The sequence below is a fragment of the Callithrix jacchus genome, chromosome 18 (genome assembly GCF_049354715.1).
Source record: "Callithrix jacchus isolate 240 chromosome 18, calJac240_pri, whole genome shotgun sequence".
Classification (NCBI taxonomy): domain Eukaryota; kingdom Metazoa; phylum Chordata; class Mammalia; order Primates; family Cebidae; genus Callithrix; species Callithrix jacchus.
The window spans coordinates 46,112,907-46,130,266 of NC_133519.1; the positions used below are offsets into that span (position 1 = coordinate 46,112,907).

The 17,360-nt window shown below is 35.3% G+C and overlaps 1 protein-coding gene across 1 annotated transcript in view; it reads right to left on the bottom strand.

Moving 5' to 3' along the window:
* Positions 1-5,754: 5,754 nt before the first annotated feature.
* Positions 5,755-17,360, bottom strand: part of LOC118149139 (uncharacterized) — a 429,176-nt gene continuing 417,570 nt past the window's right edge. Inside the window, exon 4 of the mRNA XM_078355141.1 lies at positions 5,755-10,425. The gene's annotated coding sequence lies outside the window, so the exon portion shown is untranslated. The remainder of the gene's footprint in view (positions 10,426-17,360) is intronic.

Genomic DNA, 17,360 nt, shown 5'->3' on the forward strand with positions numbered 1-17,360 from the left:
AAACAAGAATAATTTCACTTCTTCCTTTCAGATTCGAATGCGCTTATATCTTTCTCTTGTCTAAGTTCTCTAGTTAGTACTTGCAATATTGTGTTAAATAACAGTGGTAACAGTGGCTATACTTGCAGTGTTCCAGATCTTGGAGGAAAGACTTTCATTTTTGTACCATTCAGTGTGATCCTAGCTGTGGGTCTATTATATGTGGCTTTTATAATGTTGAGGAATGTTCTCCCTATATCCAGGTTTTTGAGGATTTTTACCATGAAGGGATATTGAATTTTATCAAATGCTTTTTCTTCATCAGTTGAAATGACCATATGCTTTTTATCCTTCATTCTGTTGATGTGATGTTTCAAACAGAGTGATGTGCTTCTTTTTTATTATTGTACTTTAAGTTCTGGGGTACATGTGCAGATCATGCAGGGTTGTTGCATAGGTACATACATGGCAAGGTGGTTTGCTGCCTCCATCCCCCTGTCACCCATATCTGGCATTTCTCCCCATGTTATCCCTCCCAACCTCCCCATACCCCACTGTCCCTCCCCTAGATCCCCCCACCAACAGACCCCAGTGTGTGATGCTCCCTGCATCCTTATATGTCAGGCATAAATCCCACTTGGGCATGATGAATGATCTTTCTAATGTATTATTGAATTCAGTTTACCAGTATTTTATTGATAATTGGTTTTTCACAATTTCCGTTCTTTCTCTATAGGAGATAAGACTCTCATTCAGGGCAATCTTAGCAGATTTGAGGCTCAGTATCTGCTTCTGAAGCCAGTAGTTAGAATCTGAGTTCATCAGTTTTTTAAATCACTTTGTCCACTGAACTTAGGGGCAACCAACCAGCTTCATGATGTTCCTTGGCTCTCCACATATGGTCAAAGGTGTTATGCAGAGTCACAAGACCCCTTGTCTCTCACAAGCAGTGAATTATGAGTGTCAAATGCATTTATTTTGCATAGTTCTCTAAACAGTTTACACCAAGTAAACTGTAATATCAGGAAGTAAACTGTAATATCAGGAAGTAGTATCAGTGCTCTTCATACTATTAGAGTCCTTTGCATTTTTGGGTCTAATCATACTAAGCAGCCAACTCCTGAAACCCCCACACCAACAGAAGAACTTCATCCTTAATATTCCATTCCTCTAGAACCACTCCTGGTAACAAAATCTGTATCAGTCTGGATTCTCTAGAGGGACAGAACTAATAGGACAGATATATATCTATACAGGGGGTATTATTACATATTAACTCACATGTCCACAAGGTCCCACAATAGACTCTCTGCAAGTTGAGGAGTAAGGATAGGAGAAGGCAGAGGAGCCTCACCCCATAGCCACCACCACCACCACCGCCACCACCACCAGTGGCCACGAGGAATACTGCTAGACTAGCAGTGATGTTCTTTTAATGTCTAATATCTGTTAAGAAACGAGGTCAACAGATCGAGACCATCCTGGTCAACATGGTGAAACCCCCGTCTCTACTAAAAATACAAATACAAAAAATTAGCTGGGCATGATGGCGCGTGCCTGTAACCCCAGCTACTCAGGAGGGCTGAGGCAGGAGAATTGCCTGAACCCAGGAGGCGGAGGTTGCAGTGAGCCGAGATCGCGCCATTGCAACGATCTCGCGCCTGGGTAACAAGAGCGAAACTCCTTCTCAAAAAAAAAAAAAAAAAAAAAAAAAAAAAAAGAAGAAAGCTTGTGGTGAGTGCTGCCTGGCTTGGGACTCACCCTTTATGCCAATGCAGGTCCAGAAATGCCACCCCAAGAGCCTCCTCAGTGCTCTGCCCCGCTGTGGTTGTGGTAGCTAAGTTTCAAGACACAGTTCCCTTTACTTTTCCCTCTGCTTTTTACTTAAACAAAAGTTTTGCCACCACAGCTGGTAGCTGAGTCTCATCTGAAGCCAGCAAGTCTCAAAGGCTCACCAAGGCCCTGGGTAAAGTACCTGGGTGTCACTGCTAGCTCTTCAGGGCCCAAGAGCTCTTCAGTTAGCGAGTGATGAATGCTGGCACCCTGGGAGCTTTTCTTCAAGGCGCTGGGTTCCCTTCTGACCCAGATGTGTTTAGCAATGTCATCTGGGAACCAGGGCCTGAAACGGGGCTTCATGACTATGACCAGTGCCCTGTCCTGCTGTTATTGAGCTAGTGTCCAAGTTTCAAGACAAAGTCCTCCCCATCTTCTCTCTCCTATCCACAAGTAGAAGGAAGGAGTCTCTTTTGTAGCCATGAGCTATGCAGCCTGGGATCAGGAAAAGGATGATGCCCGAACTCTCGTGGTTTCCCCAGCTAGTGTCTCTGTATGGTGCATGCCCAACCCCCATCCACTGCCTCTGAGTCCCGTTCAGCCCTAGGACAGAGCTAAAAATTTCAGTCCTTATGGCCTAGGTTGCCTTTCAGGTTTACTAGAGACCAAGAGCACTTTGGCCCCTGGTGGCAAGGGTTGTAGGCACTCAGGTGTGGTCCACAGGAATTGGCGATAACCCTCTGACTATAGCTGGTTTAAATGCTCCCTCTGTGAGCGGTCATCAGCTATGTTTGGTCTGGTTTTCCTTTCTGTTTTAACAGCATAGCACTGAGTTCAATGCCTCACGATTTCTGTGTTCTCTTTCCCCCAGCATCCAGAGATGCTCTGTGACAGCTCTCTGCTGTCAGGGATAGCCGAATGGCATTAGTTCTCGCCATTCCTCCATCGGGGGAATGGCACCTGTCCTCGCATGGGGTAATCAGTGAAGCTTTCTGTTCCACCATCTTGCTCTGAAATCTCTTTTAAAAAATTTTTAATATCTTGAAAAGTTTCTGACCATAGTCCTTAAATTTTCAGGCCATTCTATACTGTATTTTCAAAATGCTTTTAGTCTAACTGTGTAATCATAACAGTATGAGGCAGAAATTCTAAAGATAACCTGTTCAGTATTTCCATATTATATTCTAAATTAAAAAGGCATTCCAGTAACTGAAAAAAGAGCATTAGAATCTGATGGTTTATGTCTGCTTCATTATGCTGTTTTATTGGTACAATTGCTCAAAGTTTTTATATCCATTTGAAATATCTCTTTCAAAATCCACAGCCAGCAGTCACAAAATTTGTGATAGTTATGCTTTTACCAGATACTAAAAACACATTTAAAACACAATCCTAGAAATATTCACATATCAATTTGACTTCCATAAAAAATGTTTTAACTGGTGATATCCATAAATTCAATTCAGTATTATCTATTTCTTCATAGCACTTTTCAGTATCTAACAGATTACTGCATGTTTATTACTACTTGTCTCTGACACTGGAATGAATGCAGCATAAAAACAGGGATTTATCCCTTATGCACTGTTGGTTCTCCAGCATGTGGACATATGACTAGCAATTGGAAGTTCCCCAATAATAATAACTGAAAGAATGAATGAATTCCAGTCTATTCAGTGAAAACTAAACCTTTCGGACACTGGATGAATAAGACCTGATCTCCACTCTCAAAGATTTAAAAAATCAAATGTTGGATAAATAATCATTTAAAACCATATTTCTTGCTATGTAAGAGAAATGTATAAACAAAATAACTTTTGAAAGAAACAATAAATTTTGAAAGGAAGATAATGAAAGTTTATTTTTTAGATCAAATCTAAAGAATACAATTACCACATATGTAGAAGAGCATTTCAACTAACATAATCATAAAATAAAGTTGTGGGTTTTTTTTTTTTTGGGAGGGGGGAGACAGCATAGCATGCTGACCTATCGGGAGTGCTATAGCATTAAACATTGACAAGCATTCACACTAGAAAAACAAATTGACACAACTAACCACAGTCTTCAATACTTTGATGAAAGTTAAGAGTTGTGTTTTTGTTTCTATTTTTTAATGCTTTTGAAACTCTGAGCAGTAGCATAACTTTATCAGATCTGTGTTTGGTGGTAAAATAGGTAGATTTGAAGCTGAGGAGGCAATCAGCTGGGATACAAGTCCAGAGATCATTACTAGAGTTTAGCTGAGAGATAATGAGAACTGGAATTAGAATAGGGGCAGTAGAAATGAAGATAAAGAAACAATTTGGAAGTAATACCAAAAGGGATTGTAGACAATTTGACATATTTGGTAAAACAGAGGGAGGAATAAAAATGTCTCCGGAGTCATACACAACTGCGTACATGGTAAAGCTGTGAATTTAGATCAGAAGCTGAAAGTATATCCTTTTCTAAAACTTCCAGTGAGTACCTCTACTTATCAATTAAATTCCTCCAAAATTTTCAGTCTCAATGATCTATCAAGCTTTTGTTACTGTTACTATTCATTTCAGTTCTTTTACTTTACCAAGCATACAAAATATTCCAACCTTCTCAGTCCATCATGTAATAAACTTGCACACTACCCTGTATCAGTGTACCCACTGACTAAATGACATATTCAGTCAACAAACACTTCCCAATCGGGGAAGACCACATTCCCATCTTCATGTCATAATTTTTTGGATAGTTGGAATTGCTACAGATAACTTCAATAGCTATTCTGACTTTGGTGGACACTGTAACTTGCTACTTGGATCCATCAATTCAGAAATGTCACCTCAGCTGTTGGGATTATTAGAGGAGGCCAGCCAACAGGGAGAAATCATATGCCCCCTTAGAGATGGCCTGAGTTGAAGAGATTGCACAAGGTCACATCTTTTCCTAGGGTAAAACACATCATTACTGAAGATGAGGGTGTTTAAAGATCCTACTTGGGGCAACACCGAAGGATCACTTTTATTCCAAAGCTTCCTGTGGACTTCCCGAGAGTGTATCTCAAACTGATTTCTCTCTGCCTCTCTTACTTTCTCCTACAATCTTGATCCGGTTTTTCTCTCAAAGATGCTCCTTAACATTCTGCACACTAGAGTCCATCTCTGACTCCATTTCCAGGTAACTTAAACTATAACCCTGATACAACTGACCTTTTCACTGTTTATTTTACCTCCTTTTCTTTTAGGAAGTCCTAGAGTCCAGTATAGATCAGATTTTAGCAGTGTTTTTCATTTCTGCTTCTTATTCAACTGCTGCCTCTCAATTCCAGACGTATCCTCTTACACTATTTTGGTAATACTGGCTTAGTGTTAGGGGATACCAGTTGAGGGCTCTAAAGGGACAATGGAACACTGGAAAGAAAGCAACAGACACACTCCTTTGCACTTGCTTCCAGTTCCTGTCAATGTCAACATAACATAGCAGTGGCTGTTCATTCTGCCAGAAACACTTGATTACAGTAGGAACAACTGCTTCCAGTTTGCCGTCTGTCTGTCATTCCAGAACCAGCCCCATCATGCTCTTCAGAGAGACTTGTGCCAGCCACAACTTGTCCTCAGCAATCTGAACTTCAGCTCCAGAGGAACCTTCTTTTCCATTGCATGATTTTAATAATTTCTTCTCTTTATTCTTCAGCGCTGGGAGTGGCAGCCGTTTTCTAGAATTACATACTCCGTGATCCTTCGGTATTCACATTTGGCCTCTTTGGCTTGTGAATACTTAACATTTTATAATATAATATTCTTCCTGTTTATGCCTCCTCAGATCCTGATAAGATTATTTTTATATAAAACTTAATAAAGTCCATGAATTAAAAAGAAAACTTTTATCTGTACAATAAATAGTATTTGAGAAAAGTATAAAATAGAAAAAATACAGCCATAAAAACACAAGTTATTATTCAGTTAATTGGAAAATTTCTTTAAAATTTTATATTTTAGTTTAATAATATGATTAATAACCTGTGAATATAGCCAATAGATCTTTTGATTTAGTTATCTATGTATATTTTAACCATGTAGGCATATAGAGAATAACTTTGGAAAGGCTTAGTGCAAGTATCTAAGAATTGATATTTTAAAACTCTAAGACCTTGATTTATCAGTATTGAAAGTTAGAGAATAATATAAATTCGGGAGCTGTGCATTTAAAATCTCTGGTTACAACTGAAAAACGAAAATATTTTCTAACTCTAGTGAAAAAGCCGACGAACTTACTGTATGAAAAAAGTGTTGTATAAAAGCAGGCTTTAGATACGCAAAATTGGAAAGATATAGGAAAATAAATAGGATCTATTACTTGATTTCTTTTATTCAAATTCATACCCATAGCCACTATCACCACCCTCTAAATAATCCTTCTTTCAAAACAAAACAAATAAAAATAGTATTTTTCCCAATAAAACATAAGATTATAAAACATAAAATATGAGTTTGTCATTACAAAATGTACTGTAAATATTTGAGGCCATTGTTTAACCATTTTATTAACCCTTTGTGTGTTGTAGCAATAATTTGAGGTTAATTTGCCTTAATGAAAATTATTTGAAAAGATAACCTCATGAAGAACTATAATAAGTTTAATTTTCACTGAAAACATTTCAGAAATAAGGCAAGATAAATATATTTTATTCAAAACACATTTTAATATCTAACTTTATAACTCTCACATATAAACATAGTACCTCACACAGTGAACCAAAATTAATATTTACTGAATGACTCAATCTATTTATCACATTTTTGCAAATGTCATTGTTGCATTTATATTTATTTCTTGAGAAACATAAATCTTGTTTTATTAATCACAGAATTTAAATTACATTCAGTGCTATCCACTTTAGCTCCTTGTTTTCATTAAAGTTTTCAGTCCAGAGTTGTAGTGAGTGTTAAAATTAGTAAGTTTTGAAAGTGAGAAATTGAAGCAAAAGAAGCAAGATAATTTTCTAGAAATGTTAATCTGTGTTTCTTATTTTTGTTATGCAATGTAAGTACTCTTGGAAATGCAATCTGAGAATACTCTAACAATTTTTAAAATAAGAAAGGATACATGTATACTTTTAAAAATATTTATGCACCTAAATGATATGTATTTTACTCCAACTATTAAAATTTTGAAATTAGCACACACAGTACCTTATACATTTCTGCATATCTTTATTGTTTGCTGTTATGAAAGTGATACCATATCTATAACCACAAGCTGTGCTTTTCATCCTACTCAATGAAAGACTTAAATAGTTAAATGTCCCTTGACTGATCATTTGCCATCATTTTCTTAGTCAATAACATGTATTCTCTGATATTTTCTTCACAATGAACTTATAGTTCAAATGGCATTACCAGAAAGTCTGGTTTCAGCTAAGATCAAAATGTGACTTCCTTGTTGCTGTTGCATTCATGTCTGAATGGTAGTTTAGCTAGCTGTAAATGTCTTAGCTCACATTTTCCTTTCTTGAAGATTGTCTAAGTAGTTTTTCACTATCATTATAAAATTGATTATCGCTGTGGAGAAGTTCAAGGTCGGCCTATTTTTTCACCATATAGAAGAATCAAATCTCTTTTTTTCTGGCTACTCAAGGCATTTATATATATGAAATTCGACATTCAACTAACTTACAGAGTTTATTTTCTAGTAGATAATTTAACTCACTTTTTTTCTGGGCTATAATATTCCCTTTAAAGGAGTAAATTCAAGTGTTTCTTTATATCTAAAACATTTTATTTTTTTAATAGAATCTCTAAATATTATTCTTCATTCCACTATTGAGATCATACCAATTAGAAGATAATAGTTAAGTGTTTATTAAATCTTGTTTGAAAAAGAATGCTTAATTTTCTTTGTATCTTCAATTTTTAAAATTTTTTTACTCTATTTTGCTCAATGTTTAAGTCTTGTCCTTTGTTTTCCCTACTATGATTCTGCAACTGTCTGTAATATTTCTACTGCTTCTCATTTAGCCTTTTGAAAATATGGAACACTTCACGCATGCTTTATTTCTATGAGAGTTTTTACTTACTACATTTATTTTCTGTCTGAACAGCTTAGTTTTCTTCTCACCATTTCTTCCGTGTGAAGACATACTTAGTGCTCTTATGTTATGAAGATAACTGCCTCAATGACTTCATAATTAAGTGTGACATTTTCGTGCTGACGTTAGCAGGTCCACAGCAACGATTTTGGGATTTGCATTCTTCCTTTGGTTGGTTCTCCTTGCGCTTCCTTTTCTTTCCTGTTTTATTATATTTACTTTGTATTAGTCCATTACTGTGTGAATTATTTCTCTTCTTTGAACCACGTAACTTTTGCTGTAAGAGAATCTAGGTTCATGTACTTGGTTGCCAGAATTTCGCTCGTTTTAGGATTGTGTGTGAATGAGATCTCCCCAGCCAGTGAAGATTAGCACCCCAGGGCTGTTCCCAATGGTGGAATCTCTTCCCCTCTTTGCCACAACAGTATGTTCCTCTCCAGATATATGGACGGTCCATGTGTCCATTTATCACTGCTTGCCAGATGATCAAGCAGCAAGATGTTACAGTGTTTGCATTAAGTTTCATTGTTGAAAATATGGCTGTTGCTTCATACTTCAGGTTGTACTACTCACTTGATAAAGTACTATGTATGCTTTTATAAGATTCCTGGCAATGGACGGTATGCTGAGCTACACATTTCTGCACTCATTATGCATCCTTCTGAACATTTAGAATACCCCCGCCTCCATTTTGCATTTCAGAATTTTAGATATCTCTTGGTTTCTTTGAAATTGCTATTTATATTTTGATCCTTATTTTCTATTTGTTCCTCAGTGATCTCCAAGGGAAGAAAAATGAAAAGGAAGGCTTTCTTCTGCGATTTAAAAATGTATATTCTCTCAGATATTTAGAAAAAAGAAAATAGCTATATTAGTCAAGAATTGTGATATTGATTTTATCACTAAGGAAAGAAGGTAGTTGTACTTTCTTTTAATGTTTTCTAGTCTAACACTTGTTATTAGGTAATTTATCTTTGTTCATCATTTTCTTATTCTCTCTATAGTCTGTTTTTATTTTTATCCACTATAGATTTCTTTCACATACTTCCTCCAATTTCTTTAGTTTACCTTTTTATTTCTCTATGTTTATCTATTTGTTATATAACATTCATCAGAAGGTACTATAATTTTTAGATTTTTTTATAATGAGAGGTGGAAGACTGGCAAAAATTAGTTCAGATGGCAATGGAATCAAACATTGTCATGTCCTTAATTACTCCCAATTCATAGTTTCTTCAAATAACAGTGGATTCCTATTTGTTTTATGCCCACCTAGCTTCCACTAGGCATTCACATTTCCTACCAGTCCTTCCCTTATCATTATTTCAACCAACTGTGTATTTGTACCAAATCTAGGCATGTTTTCCACCAAAATGATATGGGAATCAACTAAAAACACATAGATGAATGTGTTCAATTTATTTTGTCTGCTATAGGATTTTCCTTACAAATTATTTTATAAATTTTATACTAAGAAATAATGATTCCTGATTTTATTTTAATTTGTAGATTGGGGATTCTCTGCTATGTTTTTGGTTAATTTTACTTCTTGGCAGAATGATTAACTTTCACTAAAAATCAGTAAGTCAGTTAATGAATTACACATTCATCAGTGAATCTCAGTTGCAATAATGCTTTTACATTAATCTTGAACAAAAAATGAAAGTTAAGCCCCAGTGTAAGAGTTATACTATTTTGGATATCACTTTACGATTTTTCAGATAAACCTGAGAAAAAGAATCCTTTTGCAAAATACATAATATTTGACAATGGTTTTGATGTTAGTTTCAATGCCCTGAAATTTCACAAAAGGGATTGAGCAAAGCAAGAGACAGGATTTTAGGATCTCTAATCTTGAAGAATGTCTACAGTTTTTTAGGAAGATTATAAAGAACCATTGTACTGCAAACTGCAACTCCTGAACCACTTATGCTCAAGATAGTGTTACATACTTCTAAGATATCAGTAGCCTAAAGAAAAGTGACCAGAGGGAAATGCAGAAATAAGCTAGAAACCAGAAGAAAATCTGTATTTGGAAAGTATTACCTGACTAAATGTTGTTTCTGAACCCAAAGAGATAAAATTGCAATCAAAGAACAAAATAATAAGGCAAAACTGTTGGAGAAAATAGAGTAGGTATGAAATGACTTTTAACAAAATGAACTTTGAAGGTTGAGCTGATGGATTGCATTCTTTTATGATGCACATTGCAGCAAACCGCTCCTGCGAATTAATTCTTTTTGCATATTAATAGACTGATTGTGAGTATAGTTTCTGTGTTATGAATTATCAAAATTGATCTTGAAAAAATAAGCTTTTAGCTGTTAGAATTTAGTTTTAAAATTATCAAAACTTAAGCTAATTTCCATATTTAAATGAAAAATGCTTTTATTTTCTGAGTTGTGCTAACCCAAATTATAAAAGTGAATTAACTAGAGTGGGTTATGATAAAAAGGACAGTCAAAATATATACAATTTCACATGAAGTAAAATTTTATTTCTTGCTCATATGCCAATTTAGGCTCTTGCTCACATACAGGTTCAGGTCAGGTTCGTATAGGTCAGATTTTGATGTTGTGGGAAGAACATTAGTTTTCATCCTGCTGAGCCTGGAGAGGACAGAATTGTGAAAGGAATCCATCAGAATAATTGTCACTCAGAAATTGCAAAACACAATTAATCTTTTCTATAAAAAGAAAGAGAGGATAGTTACAGTTGACTCCATGCTGATTGAAGCCCTGTCACAAAGCAGATGTTTGAGTTATCTTGAAAACAAGATAAAAGGGCATGTTAAATATGAAGCCTGATGTTCCCATGAGAGAAGAGTGTTGTTCAATTCCTAACAATCCTGGCCATAAAGAGTGTATATCTGTCTTTTGTATTTTAAAATTTAGGTTCTTTGAATAGATGTAACATTTGGACACCTTTTTGAGTTGCAAAATTTTAATAAGATTTTTTTTTAAAGAGAGACATTTATCTACATTAATCCCTGCTACTACTGAAGTGGAGCTTACAAAGGTCAGAAGCAGATAGAGCCTTCCTGCCCTCCCTTTTGCTGCCATAGCTGTGGAGCAGCAGGGTCCTCCCAAGGAAAGGGCAAGAGTGATGTTCCCTATAATGAATAGTGCTATTTTGTTACTTGACCTTCAAGACAGCCTGAAAATTTCAAGTCAGAGATCAGTGTGGAAAAGCAAATTGATGAGCAGGAACACTGTAATCTTAGCTGATAACTCTTTAAAAGGTAACCAAAGCTATTTCTTTGGTCCCTAGATACTGGTAAACTTTTCAAAGAACTTTAAAAAAAAATCTGGTAGAACACAAGGAAAAGTGAACATTTTGAGTGGCCTTTTCAAAACCGTGAGTCATATTAAGAATCCCAATGCACTCTGTCTTCACAAATGACTATTCAAAATGCTGAATATGCCCTAAATTAGAAATGAGTATCATATAAGACTATGTGTAAGCAAGAGCTTTGAGAACAGGGAATTACTGTAAGTCCAAGAGAAGACCAGAAAGAAAAAAAAAATTATAAAGGGCAAAAGAGGAACAAAAGTCCACCAAAGGCAGAACTCAATTAACAGAATTTGGGTCTAAAGCAGCATTTTCAGATATAAGTCTTGGGAAAAACACAAACTTACAACAAAAGCAAAATAGAAAACTGAAAATATCTGAAGTTAAAACCTCAAAAAGTAGAAACAGGAATAAAAAGGTTTGTACTAGTTATTTTTATTTTCTTATAATTTCTACTGTCTTAAATCCTTTTGGCTTTATATGAACATGAAAATATTTCTTTTTGTATTGCATTTTAGGTTTTGGGGTACATGCGAAGAACATGCAAGATTGTTGCATAGGTACACACATGGCAGTGTGATTTGCTGTCTTCCTCCCCATCACCTGTATCTGGCATTTCTCCCCATGCTATTTTTCCCCAACTCCCCACCCCACACTGTCCCCTCCCTATTTCCCCCAGACAGACTCCAGTGTGTGATGCTCCCCTCCCTGTGTCCATCTGTTCTCATTGGTCAAAACCCACCTATGAGTGAGAACACGTGGTGTTTGATTTTCTGTTCTTGTGTCGGTTTGCTGAGAATGATGGTTTCCAGCTTCATCCATGTCCCCACAAAGGACACGAACTCATCGTTTTTGATTGCTGCATAGTATTCCATGGTGTATATGTGCCACATTTTCCTTGTCCAGTCTATCATCGATGGGCATTTGGGTTGGTTCCAGGTCTTTGCTATTGTAAACAGTGCTGCAATGAACATTCATGTGCATGTGTCCTTATGGTAGAATGATTTATAATCCTTTGTATATATACCCAGTAATGGGATTGCTAGGTCAAATGGAATTTCTATTTCTAGGTCCTTGAGGAATCGCCACACTGTCTTCCACAATGGTTGAACTAATTTACACTCCCACCAACAGTGTAAAAGTGTTCCTATTTCTCCACATCCTCTCCAGCATCTGTTGTCTCCAGATTTTTTAATGATTGCCATTCTAACTGGCGTGAGATGGTGTCTCACTGTAGTTTTGATTTGCATTTTTCTAATGACCAGTGATGATGAGCATTTTTTCATATGTTTGTTGGCTTCATGTATGTCTTCTTTTGAAAAGTGTCTGTTCATATCCTTTGTCCACTTTTGAATCGGCTTGTTTATTTCTTGTAAATCTGTTTTAGTTCTTTGTGGATTCCGGATATCAGCTATTTGTCAGATGGGTAAACTGCAAAAATTTTTTCCCATTCTGTTGGTTGCTGAGTCACTCTAACAACTGTTTCTTTTAACATGCAGAAGCTGTGGAGTTTGATTAGGTCCATTTGTCTATTTTGGCTTTTGTTGCGAATGCTTTTGGTGTTTTGGTCATGAAGTCCTTGCCTATGCCTATGTCCTGAATGGTTTTGCCTAGATTTTCTTCTAGGGTTTTTATGGTGTTAGGTCTTCTGTTTAAGTCTTTAATCCATCTGGAGCTAATTTTACTGTAAGGTGTCAGGAAGGGGTCCAGTTTCTGCTTTTTGCACATGGCTAGCCAGTTTTCCCAATATCATTTATTAAACAGGGAATCCTTTCCCCATTGCTTGTTTTTGTCAGGTTTGTCAAAGGTCAAATGGTTGTAGATGTGTGTTGTTGCCTATGAGGCCTCTGTTCTGTTCCATTGGTCTATATCTCTGTTTTGGTACCAGTACCATGCTGTTTTGATTACTGTAGCCGTGTAGTATATAGTTTGAAGTCCAGTAGTGTGATGTCTCCAGCTTTGTTCTTTTCGCTTAGGATTGACTTGGCTATGCAGGCTCTCTTTTGGTTCCATGTGAAGTTTAAGGTGGTTTTTTCCAGTCCTGTGAAGAAGGTCATTGGTAGTTTGATGGGGATAGCATTGAATCTGTAAATTACTTTGGGCAGTATGGCCATATTCATGATACTGATTCTTCCTAACCAAGAGCGTGGAATGTTTCTCCATTTGTTTGTGTCCTCTCTTATTTCGTTGAGCAGTGGTTTGTAGTTCTCCTTGAAGAGGTCATTTACATGTTCCTTGTTAGTAATATTCCTAGGTATTTTATTCTCTTTGTAGCAATTGTGACTGGCAGTCCGTTCTTGATTTGACTCTCTTTATGTATGTTGTTGGTGTATAGGAATGCTTGTGATTTTTGCACACTGATTTTGTATCCTGAGACTTTGCTGAATTTGCTTATCAGTTTCAGGAGATTTGGGACTGAGATGATGGGGTCTTCTAAATATACAATCATGTCCTCTGCAAATAGAGACAATTTGACTTCCTCCTTTCCTATTTGAATACCCTTTATTTCTTTTTCTTGCCTGATTGCTCTGACTAGAACTTCCAATACTATATTGAATAGGAGTGGTGAGATAGAGACACAAAAAAAAAACCTAAAAAAATCAATAAATCCAGGAGCTGGTTTTTCGAAAATATCAATAAAATAGACCAGTAGCCAGATTAATGAAAATATTTCTAAGAGGGGAAAAGACAATCATTGTAAACAATTTTTATGTGGATTTAAAAATATATTTAGATAAAAATCATTATGTGTATATACAGTATAAAGATAAAAATATTAAAGTATTTTATGAAGTAAACAATACAATTGGCTTTATCCAAATAACAATATTTAATCAGTAATTTTGTTTCAGTGAATATTTCTGTAATTCACGTTAAGTCATAGTAAATGGTAAAAGGGCAATGAAGTTATAATGTGAAATTTGTATCAATTCATATGGCATTTTTTCAATAAACTTATGTTTTCTGCTCCCAAGTAAAGCAACTAAAGACAAGGAGCATTAAAGGGTTAGTCCTGGCAAACTCAGCGCTGTGCACAATGCCTGTTCAACCCCATCGTCTTCCTTTTCTGTGTGTCTTAGTGTGGCCACATGTTCTGATCAGAAAATTCTGCTCACACTGTTTTCCCCGATATTTGCGCATTTTGCCCTTGTTTTTATAACTGAGTAGTGCAATACGTTCCTTATACACTATTTGAACAAGCTATTTTCACCTTTTTCTTTTGTCAAGGTAAACCCTTTTATTAATTCTAACACATTGTAACTTCTTAGCAGTTTCGGATGCTGTTTTAGCTGCACTGGTATTTTTTATTACATTTATCAGGATAACATAGGCATTACTTAACGTTCTTGTTCCAAAAATTATTTGGATTTTAGTCAGTCTGCCTCAAAACTGTTTCCTCATAGGTTTTGATATTTGTCATGTACATGTTTGTATCATACTATTTTGTTAAAAATATGCATGTTGCCTTGTTAATTTTCTGTATATAGTAAAACGAACAATTAGGATTTAGAAATGGTACTATAATTGACATCTACTACAATACTTGACTACAGCTAACATTATTGTTAGTAAAGTTAAATGAGAATGTCAAGTATCATTAACCCTAATTTTTAAATTTTTTTATGCTATAAAAATACTCTCCTAGGAGGTCAGTATAAGAAAACATACAAAAGCCAGGTGCAGTGGTGTATACCTGTAGTCCCAGCTACTTGGTAGGCTAAAGCAGGATTGCTTGAGGCCAAAAGTTTGAGGCTACAGTGTGCCATGACTGTGCCTGTCAATGCCACTGAACTCCATCATGGGCAATTACTAAGCCCCCATTTCTTAAGAAAAAAATGTTTTAATACAAAATAAAATATGTAGTTAAAGCCTACTTTTCAGTTATCTTCTTATTTTGTTCAATATAAATTCTTGACTCTTGACAATCAATTCCTACTTTAGAAATGAAGCTGAAAATCTGCACTGAAACCACAAGCTTTCATGAGTTATAATTATATGTTAGATTGTGCCTCATAACACATATAAGGGTAATTGTATGTTTGAATCAGTTCTACAGAATTGCATCCAGGCTACCATTGTATTTACGGTAATAGCATTGGCTTTTGTTTAAATTGTAAAGAAAACAACACTAAAGGTCATGGGAGAAGAGAAAAATTATAATTATTTAATTCCTTATATGTAATAAATTAAATAGGTGTGTAAAAGGCTTGGATATGCTGGTTTGGAGTAAATAGAAAATTATTCTGAGAGAAAACCTAGAAGGAAACTGAATACAGTTCGAAACTCCTCTCCATCTATCACAAACTAATGATTACATTTAAATGACAGAAGTGGGCAAAACAGGTTGCTATAATAAGCTTCAGAGTCGGTGGCAGAGCTGAAAATGCAACGTTTGTTCATTTAAATAGTGCTCTGACAGGATAATCTGAACTCGCTCTATTTCTTACCTTGAAAGACTTAAAAGCTGGGAATGAATGATACCAATTTGATAGGATTTCTGCATCTACAGGTGACTATAGCTTCCTTCTGTCAACACTGGGCATACTGTCTTCCATTGATCACAAAACCGGGTTAATAATTTTACTCCTAATACAATCACCTGTTTAAAACTATTTTTCTGTGGTTTACAATCTTTTTTTTTCTGTTTCTTATATATGTTAAAAGAGTGCAGACTTGAAAAAGGGTTGATTAGACATATACTTCAGCGACCCACTGGGTACTGGGCACAAAGAGTAGCTATAAAGATAAAATTATCACAGGTATGTGCTTTTGGTGCAGATTTTCTGCTTCATTTCTAAAGTAGACATTGATTGTCAAGAGTCAAGAATTTATATTGAACAAAATAATAAGATAACTGAAAAGTAGACTTTACATATTTTATTCTATTTTGTATTGAAACATTTTTTTCTTAAGAAATGGGGGCTTAGTATATTGCCTATATTCTCTGTGGTAGATCAAGTGTAAGATATAATCTAATCCCAATAGATTCTGAAGATTTACCATGGAAGCCAGAATGGTTCCGAGACAAAATTATTAATAATATTTTTATTTGATTGTATTACAGTTGAACTAATAATTCACATGTAAATGCTTTTTAAAAAAAATTACTAATGTCTCTGGCTGGTTTTGCCATTCATCAATTGTGTAACCATATATCTTCATTGGCAAAAATCATATTTTTAAAATATTCAAGTTTTAAATTATGTAAACTCTCTAATGAAAGAGAAATTAACTTCCTAGCTTACCTAATTTGTATCTTCTTCTTCCATTTTCGTAATTAAAATACCAGTTAAAAGAAATATGACTCATATCTCACAAACCCACATCTTCAATGAGGACAGTGATTATCTCTCTCACTCTTCCTCTCTTCCTTTATTTCCATGCCTAGAACTCTCAAATTGACATTTTTGGTTATAGTAGATAATAGTAAAATATATATCCCAGAAAACATTTCAAACTCCAATAAACCAGTAATATAAAAATTTGGAAAGGAGGAGGTGGGAAATAAGTGGACTTCTCTGTTTTCTTCAAAATGACTGGCATTATGTCATGTTCAAAGCAGCAATAGTGACGAGAATTCCTGTTTCATTCAAGACAGTTTTTACTTTCCTGTGACAATTAGCCTTCTCTGCAGACTGTGCACACAGAGTACATTAGTTATTTAAATTAATTACAGGAGATATATATCTAGCATTGCATGTAGTGTATTGCAATTGTTCTTATCACTTCCTGCACTTAAAAACATAACAGTATTTTTTGAGTACATACTCCACAAAACACTTTACAAGGGAAACATTTGACATTCAAAGGTAAACATCTATGAAGCATTTATGATTCACTCTCAAATCACAAACTTCTGTTGTCAGGAACTATTACCACTGTGTTACAGATGAGAAACTAAGGTTAAATGACATTGTGACTAGCTTAAGTTTAAAATGTTAATAAGTGGTAAAACTGATATTTAAATGGTAGAGTAAACAAAAATTATTGGCCAGCAAAGCTGATTAAAAACAGGCTAGTCTTGGCCCCAAAGAAAAAAAAATGTGAAATACTGTATGCCAGATATTAAGTTGTAAATTGTACCTTAGCTTGAGTTCATTCATGAATTGACCAAGTATTAATAAATATTAGCAAGCAATTGGGGATTAGTGAGAGTTTCCTTTTGAAATTTAGAAGGTTATAAACACCACTGAAGCCTCTGAGGATAAAACATTTTGAATCAGATCTAGATTAATTGGTGGTTGAGGGGTCT